The 21,844-nt window shown below is 40.3% G+C and overlaps 1 long non-coding RNA gene across 1 annotated transcript; it reads right to left on the reverse strand.

Annotated features, from left to right (window-relative positions):
- Positions 1–106: 106 nt before the first annotated feature.
- On the reverse strand, positions 107–21,829 carry LOC140704882 (uncharacterized). The gene is made up of 3 exons (XR_012084361.2): positions 17,989–21,829; positions 6,034–6,158; positions 107–5,219 (listed from the first exon to the last, which is right to left on the reverse strand). It is a non-coding gene; the product is annotated as an uncharacterized LOC140704882 (long non-coding RNA).
- Positions 21,830–21,844: the final 15 nt, after the last annotated feature.

A 21,844-nucleotide genomic window follows, 5' to 3' on the forward strand; every position in this document is an offset into this window, starting at 1 on the left:
TATACAGAGAGAATGATGTCAGGATTACTTTAAAACCTTAAATACCAGGTTGATTTGGTATGCTCTTCTTGGCTGCTAGCACTGTAGGGGAAAAATAGTTGAACCCTTTCCAGTTGTATAAAAGCCTTGTATTTAATAGAAGCAACCAGCCAAAAGTTGGCTTCTACTCCACTTAATTTTGGTTTTGTAAATTACAGGGTATAGTAAATAGGATGCTAATATTCTCATAATACAATGCCACACTTTTCTGGTGCCTATTGCCAACAGCTGTCAGTGTATTAGGAGGAAATGAATTATGCTTTGCAGCACTGTGTGAGGTACAGAGTTATTTTTGTCTCTTCAAATGGATCAATGCAAATACTGTGGCAGGGACAGGCATGAATGACAGCATGCACTCTTATATAGTCTCTGCAGAATGTCATGCCAGTTTTGTTAGCACATTGTCATTAGACCACTTTATTCATTGCAACAGTAGTCTCCACTCATAACCTGGTTAGAAGTGAGCTTCTGGATTGAATTCAAAAAGTCCTGCTATTTGTGCTCAAAAATATCCGAAAAAGCCAGCTATCAGCCAGCTAGTGGACAATTCATTTTCATATAAACTTCAATCAGCTTCAGAGTTTTTTTGCGGGGCACTCCATTCTTTGGAGGTGCAGTGAGCAGCCAGCGTGAATCCATCTTTAGTGTCACCAAAACGGTAGAACTTGCTTTTTGAAGATAAGCTCCATAAACCTTATTTGCAATCTTTTAAGTGCCCTATGAAGTTGTCTTGTTTTTTATTTCAAATGTTTTTTTACTCTTATCTTTTAGCTGTATTCTAGTCTCATGTTCAGATTTTTCTCTGCTGGTTTCTGTCCTGCTTTTACATATCTTGTTCCCGTATCTGTCTGGTTTATTTTTTTACTGATTGGGTGGGGTATACGAGGGGGTGCTGATAAGTATTGAGCCTTTCCCAGAAAAAAAATGAGCTAGGAAGCTGTAACTGCCACACTGTTCTACATATTCCCCCAGGAAGTCAATGGACTTGCGACATCTGTCCTGCAGCTTCTTAAGTCCCTGAAAATAAAATTATTCCGACTGCTGGTGTAACCACTAATTTTCAGCATTAGTTGCCTCCAGAACACTCCCAAATTGTTGTCCCTTTAGGTGTTTTTTGAGTTTGGGGAACAGATAATAGTCAGAAGTAACAAGGTCGGGAGAATAGGGTGGATGGGGCATCACTTGAAAGCCTAAGGATGTCACTTTTGCCATTGTTTCACCTGCAGTGTGTGATGAGGCGTTGTCATGCAACAGGATGACACCTTTGGAGAGTTTTCCTTAACGTTTTTCCTTGATGTTTTGCCTCAACTTCGTCAATAAAGCACAGTAGTATTTTGCATTGATGGTTGAATCCTGTTGGAGGTAGTCCAAAACTCCCTTCTTATCCCAAAAAACTGTTGTCATTTGCTTCTGCACCGACCTTTGAACTCCGAACATCTTTGGCCTGGGGGAACCACTGTGCCTCCATTCCTTAGACTGTTCCTTTGTCTCAGGATCATAACAGTAGATCCATGTCTCATCACCAATTACCAGTTTGCCCAGGAAATCAGACTCATTTCTTGCAAAATGTTCCAAAACAGCCACCGATGACTCCACACGTTTCCTCTTTTGTTCGGTTGTCAAAAGTTTGGGGATCCACTTTGCTGCCAGCTTTCTCATTTCCAAGTTGTTGTGGATAGTGGCACCAACTCTCTTACGTGATATTCTCAGATATATAGCAATATATCTTTTGGCTGATATTTGGCGGTTCTCCATGATCATGTCATAGATAGCTTTCACATTTGCAGGCACAGAGACAGAAACAGGCCTTCCACTGGGTTTCTCACTTTCAACACTGAAATGGCCAGTTTTAAAATTGACAACCCAACGTTTAACTGTTGCATATGAAGGGCCACTGTCACCCATAGTTTGTGACATTTCATCATGGATCTGCTTTGCACCTTTCCCTTGGAGAAACAGGAACTTGATTATGGTCCTATGCTCTTCCACATTGAACTTTTCTGGAGGTGCTGCCATGTTCACTTTGGACCTGAACATGAAAGATAAGTTAAAATCATAGGTAGTTGATTTTTGCACCATTGAATATACAGACAAATTGGCCAATACACCCTGCAATTTATAGCTTCCTTGCTCATTTTTTTCTGGGAAAGGCTCAGTACTTACCAGTACCCCCTTGTAACTAGAGCTGATAGAAATAAAAAGATAGAGAAACAGGCAGATGATAACATAGCTCAGAATCTCTAACTGTAGGTACACATGATCTGAAAAGGAATTATTTCTTAATTTAAGATTTTACACATAATGATTTTGATTATGAAACAAATAGTTATCTAAATGTTTATTTTGCTGTTAAACTCTTTTGTAGTTAGTTCCTAGGTGTATATATTTTCAGGTTTACTGTACATTTCAGGTTTACTGTACAATGTTGTATTGTGAATTTATCTTACTGGGATTATCAGACATCAACATTATAAAATGTGGTTAATACAGACATTTAAAACTGAATCATTCATTTAATGTGACACGGGGCGGGGCGGGGGATATACGTAACAACACTTGGGCCTGGGTTAGGGAGATGTGAAAAGCTTAGAAAGTGATAATGCACAGAAGCACCATTACCTCTATTTCAACATACGAAGGAACCACAGCTTGTACAACTACCTGGCCATACTGGTCGAGGGCTATCGTTTTGAAAAGTAACCTTTCTGAGCTGTGGAACATAAGACTCTGCCTTATAATGCTACAGAACATTGGTCAAATTATTTTTATTGGGTATAACAACCAGCAACAGCTGTCCAGAGTTGCAGGCAGACATTTTTTCATCCCTGTCCGTCATAGAATGAACTTGGGACCTTTTGTGCACAAAGTGAGCTGAGATACTCTTCCCAAATCTGCATAGTGATGATGATGGTTACTTTTGAACTACACAGGCATGCCTAGGTGAGATTATAATTTGCCTTTAAACAGATATTCAGAGAGGCAAAAAACTCCCCCCTCCCATATTTTGGAATTATTAGGAGAGAGCATTCCACATGCACCCATTTTTCCTGACTCATTTCATTGGCACAATTAAGTAAATCTTTGACTCTGGATTTCATGGCTTCATAATCCCAAAATTTACGCAGTAATGTGTATTACTCTGCTGCAGATTTTTGGCTAAACCAGGCCTTCTCTGGGGGGGGGGCTCCCTGCAGTTTCTTCTGAATGTGATCCTTTTCTTCTGCTCCAGTGTCCTACCCTGATGTCATGGAGGTGATTGGTCCATTCAGTCTTGTGGAGCACCATCCCACCCAAAGTTCAGGCTATCATAAAACAAGAAAATCCCAGCAAACCCATTCCTGCCTGCTTGCTTAGTTATAACCGTTCCACAGTGTGGAACACTTTCCCCCATGCAGACTGTTAAGTATAGCAGTGAGGGAGCCAGTTTATTGAACCAGCATAAGCAACAATGCTTCAGTTTAGTTAGTTGTTAAATGTTAAATATAGTTGTGCCCCGCTGGACGATTACCCTGCTCTACGATGAATCCGCTTAACGTTGAAGTTTTTGCGATCACTTTTGCGATCGCAAAACAATGGTTTAAATGGTTTTTTTTTTGTTTCACGATGATTGGTTCGCTGCTTCGGGAACCAATTTTCGCTTTACGATGATCAGCAAACAGCTGATCGTCGGGTTTCAAAATGGTCGCCAGCTGAAGAAAATCCCCCCCGCTGTTTTTCGCTTAACAGCACCAGAAAATGGCCGTATGGAGGATCTTCGCTGGACGAGCAGGTATTCAGCCCATTGGAACACATTGAACGGGTTTTCAATGCATTTAAATGGGTTTTTAAAATTTCATTTGATGACGTTTTCGCTCTACAGTGACTGTAGTTTTTATGCCATATCAGACTATGAGGGAGGAGAAAAGGGACAGAACCACAATTGGTAGACTTCACATTCTATTTATTTATTTATTTATTTATCTATTGACTTTAGTGTTGTCTTGCATGGGCCACTTTGCCCTGTTAGCCCTAGTGGACACCGCCATGATGCCCTGAGTAGTTCAGCCTCCTGTGTTATTTCAGTTTGAAAACATGCAGTTACTTGTCTCATGTTTCTGTCACAGCCCTCTACAGAGCTCCATAGACATATAACTGCCTACCTCTCTCCAGTAAATCTACAAAGTTCCTTCCTTTGAGACTTACCTCTGTTTAGTGAATCAGATTTCATGAGAAAACACTGTATTTAGTTTACAGGCTTTTAAAGATGATCTTTAACTGTAACTTCCTTAGAGAGGTTTAAATAATTTTGGCAATTGACAATTTTAAAAATAGTTTTGGCTATTGGCAAAAGGCTCGAAGCTATTTAAGTCCTTTTGCTTTCCCAGCGCAATGTGGACAGCACATTGTCATGTGCCTTGATCCTTCAGGGTGATATAAATCAAACCTAACCTGCAAGAATTGCTCCCTAGTGAACAAGATGAAAGTATCTCACTTCTCAGGAACAGCCATTCCTGGACTTTGGCAGAGCAAAGCCAGTTTGCCAAATGTGATATATGATACAGATTACAGTCCAAAAGGAACTTCACTTATTTTACTTGGGACCTTTAAGAGACTTCTGATTGCAATGAATTTTTTTTCATCCTTGTGAGAGATAAACTGTAAACTTTAATTCAGAGTTAATTTATGGTGAATTCTTTGTCAGGTTTCCCGAGCCTGTATATTGAATGATGTAATTGAGGTCTGAGTAATATTATGGGCTTAGTCTAATAGAGTTATCTTTAAAATTGTTAAGATCAGTGACTGTGATGTTATCAGGTGCAAGAATCTGTATCCAAATGACAGTAATTAGTAAAGCTATGTCTAGGCTTGAATTAAAACAAATAATACTTTTAAGGTTTCAACAGCGGCCTGAGACAGATTCCTACCACACACCCCACACAATTGCTTAACCATGGTTAGTAAACCATTGATGGTACTCTTACAGCGCTCCCTATAGCCTTTTGCTCCTGAGACAGCCAAGAGTGATGCAGCTTTGCCATTCATCAAAATTACCAGTCAATCATATATGTCTGTAGAACTCTGTGGGCAGGATTCTTCTAAGCCCCATGACTGCATGTGCTTTTGAAGGGAATCCTCACTGCTGGTGATTGCTGATCAGATAGGAATGATTCTTTTCCTGGCTTGGTCCTCCTCACTTTTTCCTGAGCAGGGAAAAGAGAGGAGCAGTGAAGCTGATTGCACTGCCAAATCATAGTAGCTGCTATTTGGGGGATTTGGAGGACATTTAGGGTGATGCCTAAATAGGTTTTCAGTCTGCTTTGGCTGTACATCAGAAAGCCTGTACATTAGAGATGGGGTATTCGTATAACAAGGGTTATATGAATTTTTTCTTGACTATGGGGCCAGACTGCCCACTCACGATGTCGCCACTGCCGCCGGCTCCGCGGCGGCTTCCTATTGCACTGTTCTCCACAATGGATTAGCCACTCTCCGACCTAGCAGAGAGGCTTGTCATCCCGCTTCCTGCCAAGACTGGGTAATCAATTGCGGACAACAGTGCGATCGGAAGGCACTGCGGAGCGGGCGACAGTGGAGAAATTGTGAATGGACAGTCCGGCCCCATGGGGACAGACCCTCATTATTTCCACGTGTGCAGGGATATTTGTATTCATATACGTATACCCCCATATCTAATGTACATCATTCCAGACATTTTCTTGAGAGGGCAGACAGGGAGGAGGGCTGAATACAGTTTAATTGGGAAGGTAAGTAATGACAGTCATTGCTTTCATATTCTGCTAGTCATCTTCATGGAAGACTTCAGTTGGCCATAGTTAAGAAATGAGGTGCTCAATCAGAGGGGCCTTTTGTCTGATATGACAGAATTCTTCTTTCTACATCTTGCTAGGGTATGAAGAGCTGCTCTGCCTTTTCTACCAAAGCACAAGTAGCGGTCCCATTTTCAGATTGGGTCAGGCCAAGCAGTGGATGCAGGAAGAGGGGAAATGTACTTACAGGCTTGAGGTTTCACTGGAAGAAGGCCCTCCCAGCAGGTAACCATTAGAGTTGACGTCCAAACTATCTGGAGATCCTTATTCCTCAGTTCCTTTGGTTTCACTTTTTATTTGATCCTGTTCTTCCTATAAATAATAGATTGAATAAAATTTACATGGTTAACCCTGTCATGTTCCCGCATGACACGCCCTTGGTCGTTTCACCAAGCAAAGGCACACGCTACGTGTCATTCAGCTCCCACCAGTTGATCACATCAACTTTGTTCACTATTAATAACAGAGGTCCAGGCAAAGTATCATTTAAGAACCAAGTAGAAATTATTTATTATTACAAGTGATAAAAGTCCAGTCAATGTTGTTAATTCTCAACTAAACAACCTTCTTTTTCCACTCTCAACTGCCTACTCAACTTCTCCCCATCTCCTTTTCTTTCCCCCCTTAACTCCGCCCCACTGACTCCAATTGGTACATGCAAATTTCAACATAAATATTCATGAGCAGGATGAACGCTACAAATCCCCATCTTTTCCTATTACCATTTAGTGCAAATGATACTTGATGCTATAGTAACAAGGTCAATCCAGCTATTAGGCAGAGTGAAGCAGCTTCTTATTGTGGTGTATGCTGGATGGTGCAGATAAGAGACAAGGTGCTAGGGTAGAGCGGTGAGTCCTATGCCTTGCTGTGCTTTAGTCTGATGTCCAGCATAAGATGCTTTCTTTTTACTAGTTTTTAAAAAGAATCAACTGTTTCTATATATGGAATTGGTGGTGGGACAGAGACATGCCACCTTGCCCTTTGTTTTGGGCAGAAAACGTTCTTGGGGATTCCCTAAATCATATGAAGAAAGCTATCATTTCACTATAATATATTTGTTTCAATTGTTTGGTTTTAAGTGATTAAAGCAGTGCTAATTTTTAGTGCTAAATTGCTTTAGTGTACAGAAATAAGATATCCTCTGAGTCAAGAAAAAAATAGCAGTTTATGAGATGCATCTATTTGGGTGAATTATTTTAAAATCCTCCCAGTGTGCAATCTCAGTGGCTGCCCTATATAAACACAGTATTTGGAGATAATCTGAGAAACAAATCTTCAGATGATGCTACTGAGGATGATGGTTATGAAAAAGCAGCACTGCAACCATTTCAAAAGACTGAAGAGAAGAAGCTGATTTCATGTGTTTAGATAGATCTGTGGAGCTTATTTAACTGACAAATTGGATTTTATTTCCTAGTTAACTATATCTTTCAATGACTGATCATCATCCAAACCTGAAATAAATGCTACCTGATTAAAGTAGTAAAGGTTAAAACATTTAAAACACATGCTGTAGACCTGAGAAATGAAGTCAAGATGTGTATGGGTAAGAATTATTAGAGGGTTTATGAAATCTGCCCCGAACAAATTAATTCGTCCGTTTAGCCAAAGGCCTGTCAATGAATTCAAGAGCCATTTCAAAAAAGAGAACATCTGTTGCATATTTAAAGGTTCTGTTTATATGTGAACATAGTGGATTATTCTGTCTGAGGGAGGATACATAGTTTACCTAAATGTATTCGGAAGTTAATTTTAAATTACTCTTATGTCACTGAGGATCAAGAGTAATCTAATAATTCTAACAGGTTTTTTTCTCTTTTAGTTCTGAAGACTTATGGTTGTTTGAGGTGAATTAGAACTTGACTGAAACCTGGAGATAGCTCCTGTTATGTGGTGAAAATGCCTTTACTAGCTAAAGGGTGACCATAAACTCTGGCTTCCAATGTTAGACTTTAGACATTCCAAATGGGAAAATGGAATATTTATCTTTCATTCCCCCTCCTCATAGGTTTGGCAACAAAAAGGGGTGGGGTGTTTTGTGAGCAGTTACAGCAGAGTGGGGAAGCTTGAGGTTTTGTACTACAAGTCCTTCAGTTCCTCCTGTATTGGACATGCTGGCTGTGGTTTCAGAGAGTTGACGTCCAAACCACCTGGAGATCCTTATTCCTCAATTATGAGATGCAATGTCACATAGGCTTAACATATGAACAGAAATTAGGCTTTTAATTCAAGACTGAAAATCCCTGGATTGCTTCGCTAACTATAAAGATAATGTGGTTCTTTATTGATTTTCCTAGACTTTTTGGTGGCTTTCAGCACCATCAGTCAATGATATTTCATGGCCCTGTTTTACTGTAATTCCACCTGACAAACCCACAAGTACATTTCACTCACTTGGAAAAAGGCCCAGTTCAAAGGTTTCCTAGTGTAGTTCCATCTGCCTTTCTGTTCAAAAAAGGAAGTTGCTCCAGTGCGAAATGAAAGACTCCCAGATAGCATAGAGGCAGCTTTCTTTTTAAATAAAAAGGGTGGTGGAGCTAGGCTATGAAGCCTTTGAGTTGGGCCTTTCTCCAGTTGAACAAAATTTAGTGTGGGTCTCTCAGATAGAAATCCCAGAACTGGAACTGTGGGATTTGTACTCCAAAAATCCAAAAGGCACATCCCCATGACCACCCTAATACTTACTGAGAACTTTTGAAATACAGTAACAGGAACTAGTAAATAATCAGAGGAATAAATGCTCCATCTGGTTGACTTCATTGTTAGCATAGATTTGGAAGATGAGCTTTCTAAGAGAAAAAGACTGTTGGAAACATGCCTTAATCCACAGTAATATTTTATTTTGTAATCGGTCAGTGGATATTTGCAAGTCTGATGTCTCAAGCCCATAGCACCAAAGGATTTACATGCCTGAAAGGAGAGGTAATACACATTTGCCTTAATGTATTATCTGATCTCTAGCTAGGATCTTGAAATCATGCCTCTTCCAGGAGTGAATCTTGGTATACAGTACCTGTTACTATCAATGACAAGATTTGTCTGCATAGTCTTTGCTAAATCACTGATAAATTCTTATCCCACAGGACCATGACAGCCACATGATAAGGTAGCACTTTTGTCTCTTTAATCTTTTTCATAAACTATATGTCCTCTTTAAACAGGGACAGTCTTCCATTTGAAGGGCCATCCAATCAAAGTCTGATATAAAGAGGTGGGAAATCAGAGTTAGCACCTGCAGAGCAATAAGCATGTGTATCACCCATTCATAGGCTGAAATCCAGCAGTAAGTTGCAATTAAAATAGATCCATAGAATCCTGGAACATGTGGACAAGGTGACTCACCATATCCCCATTAACAATGGAGTTAAGTCATCGTTTTTCACATTTAGTTAAGACTCACTGTAGTTCTGCTCACACTATAAAGAAAGTTTAACTTTATGCAAATAATTGTCTTCTTTTGACTTCCTTTTTGACACCGTGCATGTGGTCACTTTGACCTCATTCCCAAGGTTTGTGTATTATTTTATTATTTCTGCAGCGTGGTGAAGAAACAAAGGGAATGGGGATCCAGTGAGACATGCCCCTTGTTATTTTCTATTGAAGGCAGAGCTACAATGAAAGACTTCCCTGTGTGTGGCGGTGGGGCCTTGCCCGATTCTGTGGGCATTGTGGGCATCCTTTATTATATTAAGATATGTTTTTACATAACATGTCCTTACACACTCAGCAGAGTGAGCTTCATTGGCTCAACAAGAGGTTGAACATTGGCTAAATGCCATTCTGAAGAATGGTACAGTACTCTGGAAAATGACTGTGTGGTCTGAGTCAAGAACACACAGGGAAAGAACACATTTAGAAAACCCTGCACGTTATTTTTAAACTGCAAAGACAACACCCAGAAATTTTAAACGCTGTGGTTTTTGACAAAGGAGATTCTGCAAGAAGAGCTTCTTTGCCCATAAAACAATGGTTTTGAGTTGCTTATTGGCTTTCGGTGTGTGGGTCTGGAAGATAATGGGATGCATGTTTACTCAGATGTAATTTTCCACTGAGTTCAATAAGACTTAGTCTTACATTAATTGCAAATTTGCTCAGTACTTTCAAAACTGAAAAATAAAGGGCATTGTTAAACGTTTTGTGTTAGTCTAGTGAAAAAGATGTTAAAAGATCCCTTACACATCAGTATAACACAACAGTATAAAGAACACTTCAGAAAACAACAGATACAGAATTCAAGGAGTGCAGCCTTCTTAGTATGTTCCAAGTTGAATGTTTTAAACTAGGGGACTTCCACTTGCAGAAAAGTACAGTCCAGGGTAAACAGATTCCACAACCCCCACAAACCACGTGTTCCCAAATATTCCAAAGATTTGCCCTAGAGGGCAGGAATGAACTCCAGAACTGTGGTTTCTTTTCTTTTCTTTTCTTTTTTGCCGGGGGGGGGGGGATTTCAAGACCCACAGGGGACAAGGCCAAAAATGCCGATGTGATTGGATTAAGACCATAAGGATATTGTGCCTTGGATACTACATGACCAGTCAAAATGTCATTCCGTTAGCCATTACTGATGGAAGGGAACAGTCTAAGGAAAAAGTTATGTTTGAATATAACCTTGAACCAAGTCTGTATCTGGCAGAATAAATATAGAATGGGCTTGCTCTGTGACAAGTTTAGAGAAGGTTGGACAAGTACTCTTAAAGTTCTAATTTCTGTTTTAAAACCCTTTTTAAAAACCAACCAAGATAGCGAAGGACTAGATGAGCTGACACTAGGCTAGCTGATGCTGAAATTCAAACCCTTCCCAGGCTAGAGATGCTGAAAACTATTTAGGGTTACCCTTATCTTGGCCTAATTTGATGAAAGCACAACAGTGCCCTGGGCTGGAGGAACTTTGGATGTGGCATTCCTCAGTTCCTCGCTCACTCATTCAGCACCTTCTCCATTCACTTTCTAATTTTTCTGCTGGCTGATCTTAGCTTGTACAGTGGTGCCTCGCTAGATGATGATAATCCGTTCCACTGAAATTGCTGTTTAGCGAAATTATTGTCTAGCGAAAAGCATTTCCCCATTGGAATGCACTGAAACCAATGGGGAAGAATCGTTGTTGTCTAGTGAAGATCGGCCATAGGAAAGCCGCTTTGCGAACCGCCGATCAGCTGTTTAAATCGCTGTCTTGCGAAGCTTAGGTCCCGAAAACACCCGTTTTGCGAGCGTGGAGGGAGCTGTCAAAATTGTCATCTAGTGAAAATCGGTTTGCAAAGCAGGGACCAAACATTGTCCAGCGAAATTCCCCCATAGGAATCACTGTTTTGCGAATTGCTATAGCGATCGCAAAAAGTCAATGTCTAGCGAAAAAACTGTCATGCGGGGCAACTGTCTAGCGAGGCGCCACTGTACAGTATAGCAGTTCTGCCAGCAGATAACCTAGCTGTATTGGTACAAAAAGCTTTTGCTCATTTCAAACAGTTGGCACATTTTAAATCAAAATTAAACGGTCAATTATGTTAGTTCATTCACACACAAAAGATCTCTAGCTGCACAAAAGCATAGTGGGATGAAGAAGAAACAACAGCCACCGAAAACCCCAGAAAGTACACCTACTTTTTTAAAAAAAATCATAGTATTACATATTATTTATCACTATAAACAGAACATTGAGCAAGTGGGCAACTGGGGTTATCTGATAAAGTGATGACTTTATTTCCTCAGGATTTTTAGAGGGTAAATGTCATTTATGATCACCATAAAGCGTTTTCTAAAACAGCTATGCCTCATGCAATACAGTGTTCTGTTTCCAAGATGATGTTTTTAAAAAATGTAAATAAAATAAAGTGAGTAACACTTAATAAAAGAAAATTCTCAGAAGGATAATTAATTACATTAGTTCAATGGAACCAGAGTCACCATACAAGTGAGATTTTTAACTAGTCCTCTAAGTGTTCACATGCTTTAAGAGATGCAGGACCATTAAACATAAAAGATCTGCTACAAATTGGGAAAGAATTATTATGTAGTCCTGTTCCAGGCAACCATGTACGTTGAGTGTTGCTGACATGATCCATTTATAGATAATATTTATTTAAGAATGAGATTTCCGGTCAGTGATTAAACAGACTCAGTTGGGAAATGAATCAGTACGTCACAGCATATGCAGAAGAAAAGAGGTCTTCAAGATTACACCGGCTGAAGAACAAACATTTCATGCCCGTGGAATATTACAATTTGCACTTCTGATGGGCCAGGCATATTTTAACTAAAAGCCTGATCAGTGTCACGTTACAGATAGGCATTTATATAGGCTAAAATCCTCCTGCGTAGTTACACAGATATAATACTAATTGTGTAATTTTTAGAGGCAAATTTCCTCAGATTAAGAAATCAGCATAGATATTATCTCTTAGGTGCTGAGCTGCAGGACACATTATACAACAGATAGCGTCTACATTGATTTCTTCACTTGAGGCTTTCACCTCCAAAAGTTCTGCTGCCAGTGTTACGCCAGGATAACCACAGCATAAAAGTCTAAGTATGGAACATGTGAGGAAACTGCATTCAGTTCCAAAGCTTAGATAATGATTTGCCACAAAATCACACACTGGGTAATTCTTACAACTATGAGACCTCTTTGGCCACACTGGGTGCTTCAAAGCAGGGAGAGCTATCAATTAAAAGATACTTCTGTGAATGTTCCCTGGAAAGAAAAAGGATCCAAGAATTTGTGGGGAAAATGGGAGGGTTCCAAGTGGAAGACACTGTCAAGTGAAATCCTTGTCAAATTAAAGCAAAAAACAAAACAAACAACAAAAAAACAAGGCAGCACGATTTCACAGTAAGAGCCTGATTTGGAAGTACCTTGTGTCTTCCTCTTGACCACTTGCTTAGTATTCAGCCCAAATGGAGGAATCACATTCCTGTCCACAGAGATGGCTGAAAGTACTGTGTACTGTATATTCTGTGCCATCAAGTTGAAACTGACTTATAGTGAAACTTATAGGGTTTTCAAGACAAGTATTGTAAATAAATAAATAAATAAGTAAGTAAGATATTTACAGATGTGTTTTAAAATACAGTGGGGTCTTGACTTGAGAACTTAATCCATATTGGAAGGCGGTTCTCAAGTCAAAAAGTCTGTAAGTCAAGTCTCCATTGACCTACAGTGCATTGAAAACCGATTAATCCCGTAACAGGCCGTTTTTGTTCCATTTTGGTTTTTTTCTGGTCTGTAAGTCAATTCTCAGTCTGCAAGTCAAACCTAAATTTTGCGGCCAGAGAAGTCTGTAACTCAAAAAGTCTGTAAGTCAAGCCGTCTGTAAGTCAAGGGTCCACTGTATCCCCCAGTGAGTTTCCCCGGTCAAGCAGGGATTTGAACCCTGTCTCCAGAATTCTAGTCTTCACTCTATCCACCACACTACATTGGGGAACAATAAAATAAAGAAAAAATTAAAATAACTTACATTATTATGATGAAATAAATGTTGTTGTTACTTGCTGACAGGTTGGAACCAACTTGTAGCAATCCTAACAGGATTTTCAAGATACAGTAAATCAAATATTTAAGTCAAAAAGAAGGGGCTTACATGTCTCATAAGGGTGACAGAGAGATTCACATGGTGTTTAAAAAGGCTTTTGTCTAAAGGGAGTTTTCCTTGTAGACCAGCCCACCCTGCTGAAGAAAGATTTACAAGGTTAGATTTCAAAAATATGCATTTGACAGAATCCTGTTATCAAACGCTGAACGTAAGAGCTTCATGGCCAGGGTGTTCCATATTTGCCCTGGTAGTCTCTCACTTGCAGTTATGCAAGTTGGAGAACTCCTTGTTAAAAATAAGGGGGTTTTCCACTTCTGCAAGGGTCAGCGGAACCTTTTTCTGCAAATGTGGGGAAAGAGGAACTGAGATCGAGATGGACTATACTGTGGGTGGTTCATAAGCATCAGGATACATGTGGGTTTTTTTAAACAGAAAATTGCTCTGACAGTCTCAAAAATGGAAACTTCTGTAGCTTGTTAAAGATAAGGTGTAAAATCTCAGGATATACTTCCTTATCAGAAAATCTAATTCAATAATAGTATACTTGCTTAGAATTGATTGGCACATGTTCAGCATAAACATGTCCACATAAAATCCGGTCTATCAGGATACTTTGTGAAGGAACATAGTAGAAGAATATAGCACACATGAAATACAGTGCAAAAAGTTTTCTTTCATCCTCAGAAATATAAGAATTGAAAAATGCATAACTAAAGGAAATACCTGCATGTACTTTGTTACGAACACATGCCACTTTTTTCCTTCTTAAGCTGACAAGGAAGTACATCAATTTACATGGAACAATAAGTATGTCCATTGAACTCAACAGGAGTTACTACTTAATAATCATCGTCATCTTCGAACTGCTGAGCTAGAAAGGACCCTATGGGTCCAGCCCCTGTCAAGGAGGCACAGTGGGGAAAACAAACTCCCAACCTCTGGCTCCACAGATGCTTTAAACCCCTGAGCTATCCAGCAGTTCCAGAGACTGTGATGCCCATCATTAGAGATGAGCATGGTAGCAATCTTCTCCCACCCCATCTACCCTACTTAGTAATATACAGTATTTATAAAAATAAAACATTGCCTCCCTCCCAAACACCCATCCCCCCCAAATTAAGTGGTGTGTGACAGCATGCTGCACTTGTTTCCTTTCTCTCTCTCCTCCCCCTTTCCCTAGCTGCTTCCTCCCCTGTTGCTGGTTGTGTGGGGGAAGAGTGCTAACTGAACATGTGCAGTGGCTGTGCGTGGTCAGGATATTCTTGTAGCAATGAAAAAGGCAGCAGGGGAATCAAGGAAGGTAAGACATTGGTCAAGAATGCTATTGCTGCCTCCCTGGTATGGTACTCTCTCCCTGCTAGTACAGCATGTGCCAAGAGAACAACATTCTCTCCATTTCATCCTGCGCAGATATGGACAGATCAGTGGTAGGGCCGCAATACAAAGGTGAAGGGAAGGTGTCCCAGGGAGGGAAGCACAAAGGTGAGGGAAGCTATGCAGGAGTGAGAAGGCAAGTTGGAGAGGCCTTCAATGTAGGGTCTTGTAAACAAGTCTTGCCAGTATGTTTGCATGCTTGGGAGATAGCTGTGCATGTCACTGGAGGAGGGTCAATTTCTGCAACCCTAGGCATGGAATACCATGGATTTCTGACCCCAGGTAGTGGATGCCCCCCTCCCACATGCACTGTGTTGCACTCTGATTCGAATCAGTTTTCTTCCCCCTGCCACGCCGCCTAGTGCTGGAACAAAGAGGTGGCTTTTATGTGGATTATCATAAGTATTATAATAGTCTATGGAAACGTTCGGTTCAGGATATTCTCAAAATTTGCTGCCCAAGCTTATAAGAATAGACATGACTACTGTGATACTTCTCACTGTTGCCTGTGAGTAGGCATGCTGAGATTGAATGGGGGGGTGCTTTATAGTCAACAGGCAGGTTTAGGGGAGGCTTAAGGCGTTTTCTTGGGGTTCAAAGACAATTTGGATGTATGTCTGTAGATGTTTATTACCTTCAAATGCTAAGATTTGTAGGACAGATGTGGCAATCAATCCTTATTGTTACTACTTGTGGCAATCAATTCTTATTGTTGCTACTTTGTGCATCCTCTACCATTCTGTACATTCTTTAAAAAATTATAATAGTAGTCGTTGTAACAGAAGCAAAGTCCAAAGTAGCACAAAGCTTTTCTTATTTTTCTGCTGCGTGAGCGTTTCCCTTTGTATGCTAATCTCTTAGACTATAAGATTTGTGACTAATTTTCTTAAAAGAAAAAATATATATAGTAAAGCCAAACTTCCTCCGCCCATTGCACAGGGTTTAACGGGGTTCTGGGTTGTAGTATTGCTTCTACTCTCCAACTACACGCAAAAAATGCAGAGGAAAAGCAAAATAACTTTGTAAACGTCCCCTAAGAAAGCGCAAAGAAGACTAAACAAACACTTAGTGTTTAAAGTACCACCACATTTTTCTTTTTAATTTGTCTGCTTCCTTTTACTTCTACAGTACTGTACTGTATTTTGTTCTAACCAAACTCAGGCAGACAAAATCTTTCTGATCGCGAGAATTGGTAGCGTTATGTGTACAGTATTAACATCGCGTATAATTCCCATAGAGTCACGAAATTGAAGAGTCACAAGCTAATAACCTCCGTCATAAAGTAGAAATACTGTAATAGGAATGTCTGGATTTAATATCCATGGTTTATAACCGAGAGTGAAGCCACGGGTAAGAAGCCGGCCGTCATCTAATTGCAACATATAATAAATCATAGGAATTTCCCGTGGATCTCTATGTGAGTTTTACCGGCAGCTCTCCTTTTCGCTCCGGGAAAAGGGAAACCAAAATTCTACTCGCGACTCTATCTCTTAGAAGTCTATGGTGGCTTCATCGTGAAAGGAAAATGCGGGCTGTCTTCCAGACCAGGGTACGAGAAGACACATGTATTCTCGCGATACTTCGTCGGCTGCTTCGACGTGCGAAGTTGGGGCTGGTGCTGAAATCCCGGAAAAAAAACGGAAGCGTCGGCATCGGTGAGGGGGGCGCGTGAACGTGTAGCGTTAGGCGCGCGCGGTGCAGGAGGAGAGGCTGTGCTGTCTCGGGGCGGGCCGGGTTTTTCTTTCTCGGTGCAGATTTGCCACCCCCGATACCGGGAGTTATGTTTGTGCAGGAGCCTCTTGCGCCAGAGAAAAGGGCTGTGACTTTTATGTATGCTTACATGGGAGGAACCCCGTTTGAACGTAGAGGGGCTCGTTTTCTGAGAAGCGTGGGAGACTGGGCTTGGTGGCCTTTAATGATGGTTTCTGAGAGACTGCTTCACAATATGAGGCCGTTCACACGGGCATTTGACCCGTGTTTGCTGCAGTGATAGGTCAGGTTGGTTCTCTCAGGCTGATCGTCTGCAGATGGGCAGGGGAAGTGGATTTTTTTTTTTAAAGGTCTGCTAGATAGTCGCTGGTGTGATGAATCACGTCTTTTAATTTTTTTTTTAAATGCCCGTTTGTGTTTCCAGTCGAAACCATGGTGCAGGCAGTTTCTTGATCTGCACAACTATTGTGGGCAGTTTCTTGATTGGCAAAGAATTAGTTTTAAATTCAAGCAAAATGATCCATTATATCAGCAATGTTCTAGCAGCAGACATAATATTATATCACTTCCTCTGACCCTGTACAGATGATCAGGGGAAGTGCTTAATTGAAAATGGATAGGGCTACAAAGGGCTGGTTGTAGGTTTTCTGGACTGTTTGGCCCACAACAACCATCAGATCCTGGCCGTGAAAGCCTTTGAGTACTACAGAGGGTTGTTTGCTGTTCAGATAGGAGCACAGGAAATGGCACATTGCTTCTTCCCCGAACCTCAACCAAGTCTTTGTAGCTTCATCCAGACCACACCAAAATGGCCAGTCTGGACCCATCGAAAGTCTGTGTAAAACACATACAGTATTTGAATAGGGTGAATATTATAGGATATACAGTATCAGTAAGTGCAATTAAAATGATGGCAGAATGCAGTATTTATGATACCAGACTTTTAATTTAGGAAAAGCAAATTCATAACCAGTATGATAGAAGTTTATAAGATGATGTATAGTACAGAAAGTGACTGTTAAATTAAATTAAATAAATTGTAACATTCATACACAGCTCTAGGCAAAATATTGTGCTCTTTTGTTCTTTGGTGATCTGTTTCATCCTTTTTTTATATTACCACACCAATGTCATCCTTTATATTTATCATAGTTGTCATCTTCTCCTTTATTACCCATTGACATCCAGTGTTGTATACAGGCTTGTTCTTTTTGCTTCCAACGTTTTCTGTTCTGCACTAACTTAATCCATACCAATCCCGCTGATCTTTTAAAATCCACTTTGCAGTCTTCCTCTGCTCCTTCTAATTCAAGGTTGCCACTGATGTATATATTCCATTGCTCATCTACTGCCTCAATGTATGAGCCACCCATCTTAATTTTAATGATACTATTTGTTCTTTTATATCTTTTAACAAAACCAGTAATGGGAAAGCTTGCAAAAACTTAGAAAACAATGGAAAGAAATATGCCAAGCACCAGGCTAATAGATAAAATTAAAAAATTAGGTTATCATAGTGTTCTCACCTCTCATAAGACGGGAAGAGCAGGACCCTTCAGTAGCACTGATTGGTAGGAAATTCAGGACTAGAGATGGGCATGAACCATGGTTCGGCTTGGTTCAGCACAGCGCCTGCACAGGTGTTCTTTGGGTGCTGCATGCTTTCCTTCCCCACCACCTCTGCTGTCTTGCTTACTCACCATCTGCAGTGTGCTTCCCTCGTCTGCCTTCTCAGTGCGATTATCCACTCACTGGCAGTACAATGAGCTGCCCTGCTTCCTTGTCTGAGTGGACAGTTGCACAGGAGAAGGCAGAGAAGGGAAGTGTGCTGAAGCCAGTGAGTGGGTGAGCACACAGAGGAGGCGGGGGAGAGAAGTGTGTGGTGCCCATGGAACACTAATTTGAGCACTGTGCCAAACTGGGCTGAAGCACAAGTTGTGCCCATCTCTATTCAGAATGGTTATGACAGAGATGGAGTCCACCCCCAGCACCTTTTGGGATGTGCTTCTTGCAGGGACAAAGGAGAAAGGATTATATTGTCCCTGTCCACTCCTGCCTGTTTGTCCTATACTGCCCCTACTCAATTGATAGTTACATTTTTAATGCATTCATCTCATTACTGTCATAACCAAGTTATGCCAAAGGGTCCAGCTTTTTCTCAGAGCCCGTTATATATATATGTGGAATCCCTGCCACAATATAGGAAGATGGGACTTCAAAAGTGATTAGATTAATTAATGAATAATAACAAAATGGAGTGTACCTTTAAATGCAGTCTAAAGCAGAGGTCCCCAACCCCCGGTCCGCGGTCTGGTGCCAGTCTGTGGCCTGAGGTGGACCGGGCTGCGGAGACAGACCTACCACCCCACCCCCTGCATGTACTCACCCCTGCACAGTTGATTTGCGCATGTGTACATACTCCAGTGTACCCATGTGAGTGCTGCACTGCTGTTTGCGCATGCGCCCCCATGCCTGCACAAGTGCTGCACCATTATTTGTGCATGTGCATGACAGTGCACCCTTCCGCACAAGTGCCGCATTGCCGTTTGCACATGTGCATGATAGTGCGCTCGTTCATGCGAGAGAGCACTCACACTCGTTCACGCAGGCACACAAGTGCAGAGGGTGTCCCGCCTTCATCAGCCGGTCCACGGGGTGAAAAAGGTTGGGGACCCCTACTCTAAAGGATCTACAGTACAATGTAGAATGGGCTATTCTCCTCCTTTCTTGTTTGTGGGCTTTCTAGAAGTGTTTGGTGGCCACTACAGGAAACAGAAAAGTCTCTGCTATAACATGTGCTATGTATTGTCCTTTTTGTTTAAGGATGCAGACCATATTGTGATGTGGAATCTTGGGTCTCTCCATTCTAATTCAGAGCATATCCATTAATTAAGTGGACAGACCTTAGAAACAAGGTTATTTAAGAATACAGTGGCATTCTGCTAGATTAGACCAAAGGTCTATCTTGATTATTTTAAAAAATGGAGCAGAATAGTAATCAGATTCTACAACAGAGAATTTTAATGAGGTCAGGAGAGCTGTTGAGTGTCTTATGGCTAAGGATCTGAAGCTTATTTAAAATAAAACTGGCTGTATTTTAAAGTATTGTCATTGTTGATTGGGTTATTTGTATTTTATTAAAGGAGTTGAAGTTTTAAAGTATTTTATTTTCATTGGGTACATAACATTTTATTTATTCAAAATTTTGCTTATATCATTATAATATTTTTATTTTTATATTTTATTTGTTGCCTTGGATGTCTTCTAAATACTGTACTAAAGAATTCCAAATACTGGCTATAGGACGCGTTTTCTTTCTCATTCCAGTTTACTTACCCCATAGTTATTGAAGATACCAGTCTTATTCTTTCTGAAAGGGACAGGGTTAAGGACAAGGCATCTTGACCTCTGACTTGCTACTATTCCTTCATATCCAAGATCTTTTGATACAATTGTAGGCAACCTCTGGTCCTTCAAATATTGTTCAACTGTAACCCCCCATTAGCCCTAACTAAAGTAGCCAGAGATGGCAGTGGTAGAAGTTGCAGTTCAACACCTTCTGGAGAACCTCAGGTCACAAAGGCTTCCTGTAGACTAGAGCATGAGGTTACAGCCATGTCCCTTAATTTTTTAGGGCATATATCTAAAGAAAAAAACATAACATTGTGGAAAGAAGCCAAACTGAAGAAAGTGAAGAAAGCTTGTCTTTAATTCTTTTGGCTAAATTATTATATGGTATAAGCTGTTACTCATGGATAAATGAAGAGCTTGATCTTGTGACCGGCTGCTGATGTGAAATTGTGTTTTCTTGGTATGGCCTAGCTGCCTATTCTGTTGGCACTGAGCGAACACAGTGGTTTAGGATTTGCCTGAGGGAGCCCCAGGGCTGGTGAGAAATAATCCATCTAATGCTAATGTTGCACCTGGTGAGACTTATTTTTTTGCTAGTGGACCATAGGGTGCGTATTGGCTGGTTGGGAAAGATTAGGAGGGCCTCCAGGATGTTGTTTCTATGTGCAACTTCTAGCTATGTTTGAGTAAAATTACAGTATGGGAATTTTATGGACCTTAAATGGTGAAACATGGAGTTTGCTTACAAGGATGTCTGTATCTGGGAGTGCATGTTTATTGAATTTGGTTTCTGTATGTCTCTAGGACTATACAGTATTTTTGTTTTGTTCTTTTGGTTTAGCCACTGGCCTTTAAACCAAAGCAAATTAAAATTCATTATGAATGTCATTTGATAATATCTGCTTAACATGTTCCTGCTTTTTCCAGTTTTATAGGTGCTCAAAAGATCCATGCTTACATATACAGTAACTGGAAATATGTGATGATTTGGCAGGTAAGTTCTTTGTTTGATAGAGCAGCCTTCAAGGAGAAAATAAGGCTAGGGCCTTCATTATATATTATTAAATTAAACCATTTAACATCTTAGTAGTTGGTCTGTTTACTCAGACAAGCACAGCTAAGTTTAGTGGGAGCTTTCTCCATTTAATTGTCCATAAGTCTTACTCAGTGTGATCCTAGGTGTCTTTACTTGGCATTAAGATCCACTTAAATAAGTAGGATTAATCCTCATTAAAGATTGCTACAAGATGGAATTACATGCCCATTTAATTGGGAATTAAAGGTGTATTTATTTAAATTCCATAGAATTCAACATGACTTACTACTGAGTAGCTTACTAAACAATATCCAAAATGCATGGCTGCCAGGACCATGGCTTTCCTCCAAGAAATGGGGTTCTGTTCCTGTCCTTTTACTATCCATCTGAATGCTGCATGAGTTCAGGAACAGCTCCATGGTCCCAGCTAACATGGATATTAAGAACATTATTCCTTTAAACCTGTATCCTCCAGATGTTGGACTATCTAAGCCAGCATTTGTTATCAGAATGAATGCACAAACTGTTCTTTTTGAATATTTGTTGGTGGAATGTTCCTACTCTTGTTATTATTTTTATTTAATTTACATTGATTGTATACATTGCTATTTAAATGCTATTATTGCTAAATAGTGCTATTATTTAGAACTTACTTTATATGCGGTCCTTAATGGCATGGATTGATGTTTTTGTTAAAAACAACAGAACTGGAAAGATGCACTTATCAAAATGACAATCTGGCTAGTTCTGTGGTTTGTTTATTAAATTAGATTTATGTCTTACCCTGCCTTTAGACTGAGTAATGGAGAAAGGTCAAAACTCCTCTAGTGGTTTTGCCTAACAGCCCCCTCCCCTTGTTTCTGTGTGTCATATTAAGCAACCTTTTTAAAAGCTGATACTGAGTAGATTACACTACTATCATTTTTACTTTGTCTGAAATGTTACTTCTTTTCCATGTGCTTTTTACAGACAGGTGGCATGTTGGAGATAAATGT

Source organism: Pogona vitticeps, chromosome 2 (genome assembly GCF_051106095.1).
Source record: "Pogona vitticeps strain Pit_001003342236 chromosome 2, PviZW2.1, whole genome shotgun sequence".
In the NCBI taxonomy this organism is placed as follows: domain Eukaryota; kingdom Metazoa; phylum Chordata; class Lepidosauria; order Squamata; family Agamidae; genus Pogona; species Pogona vitticeps.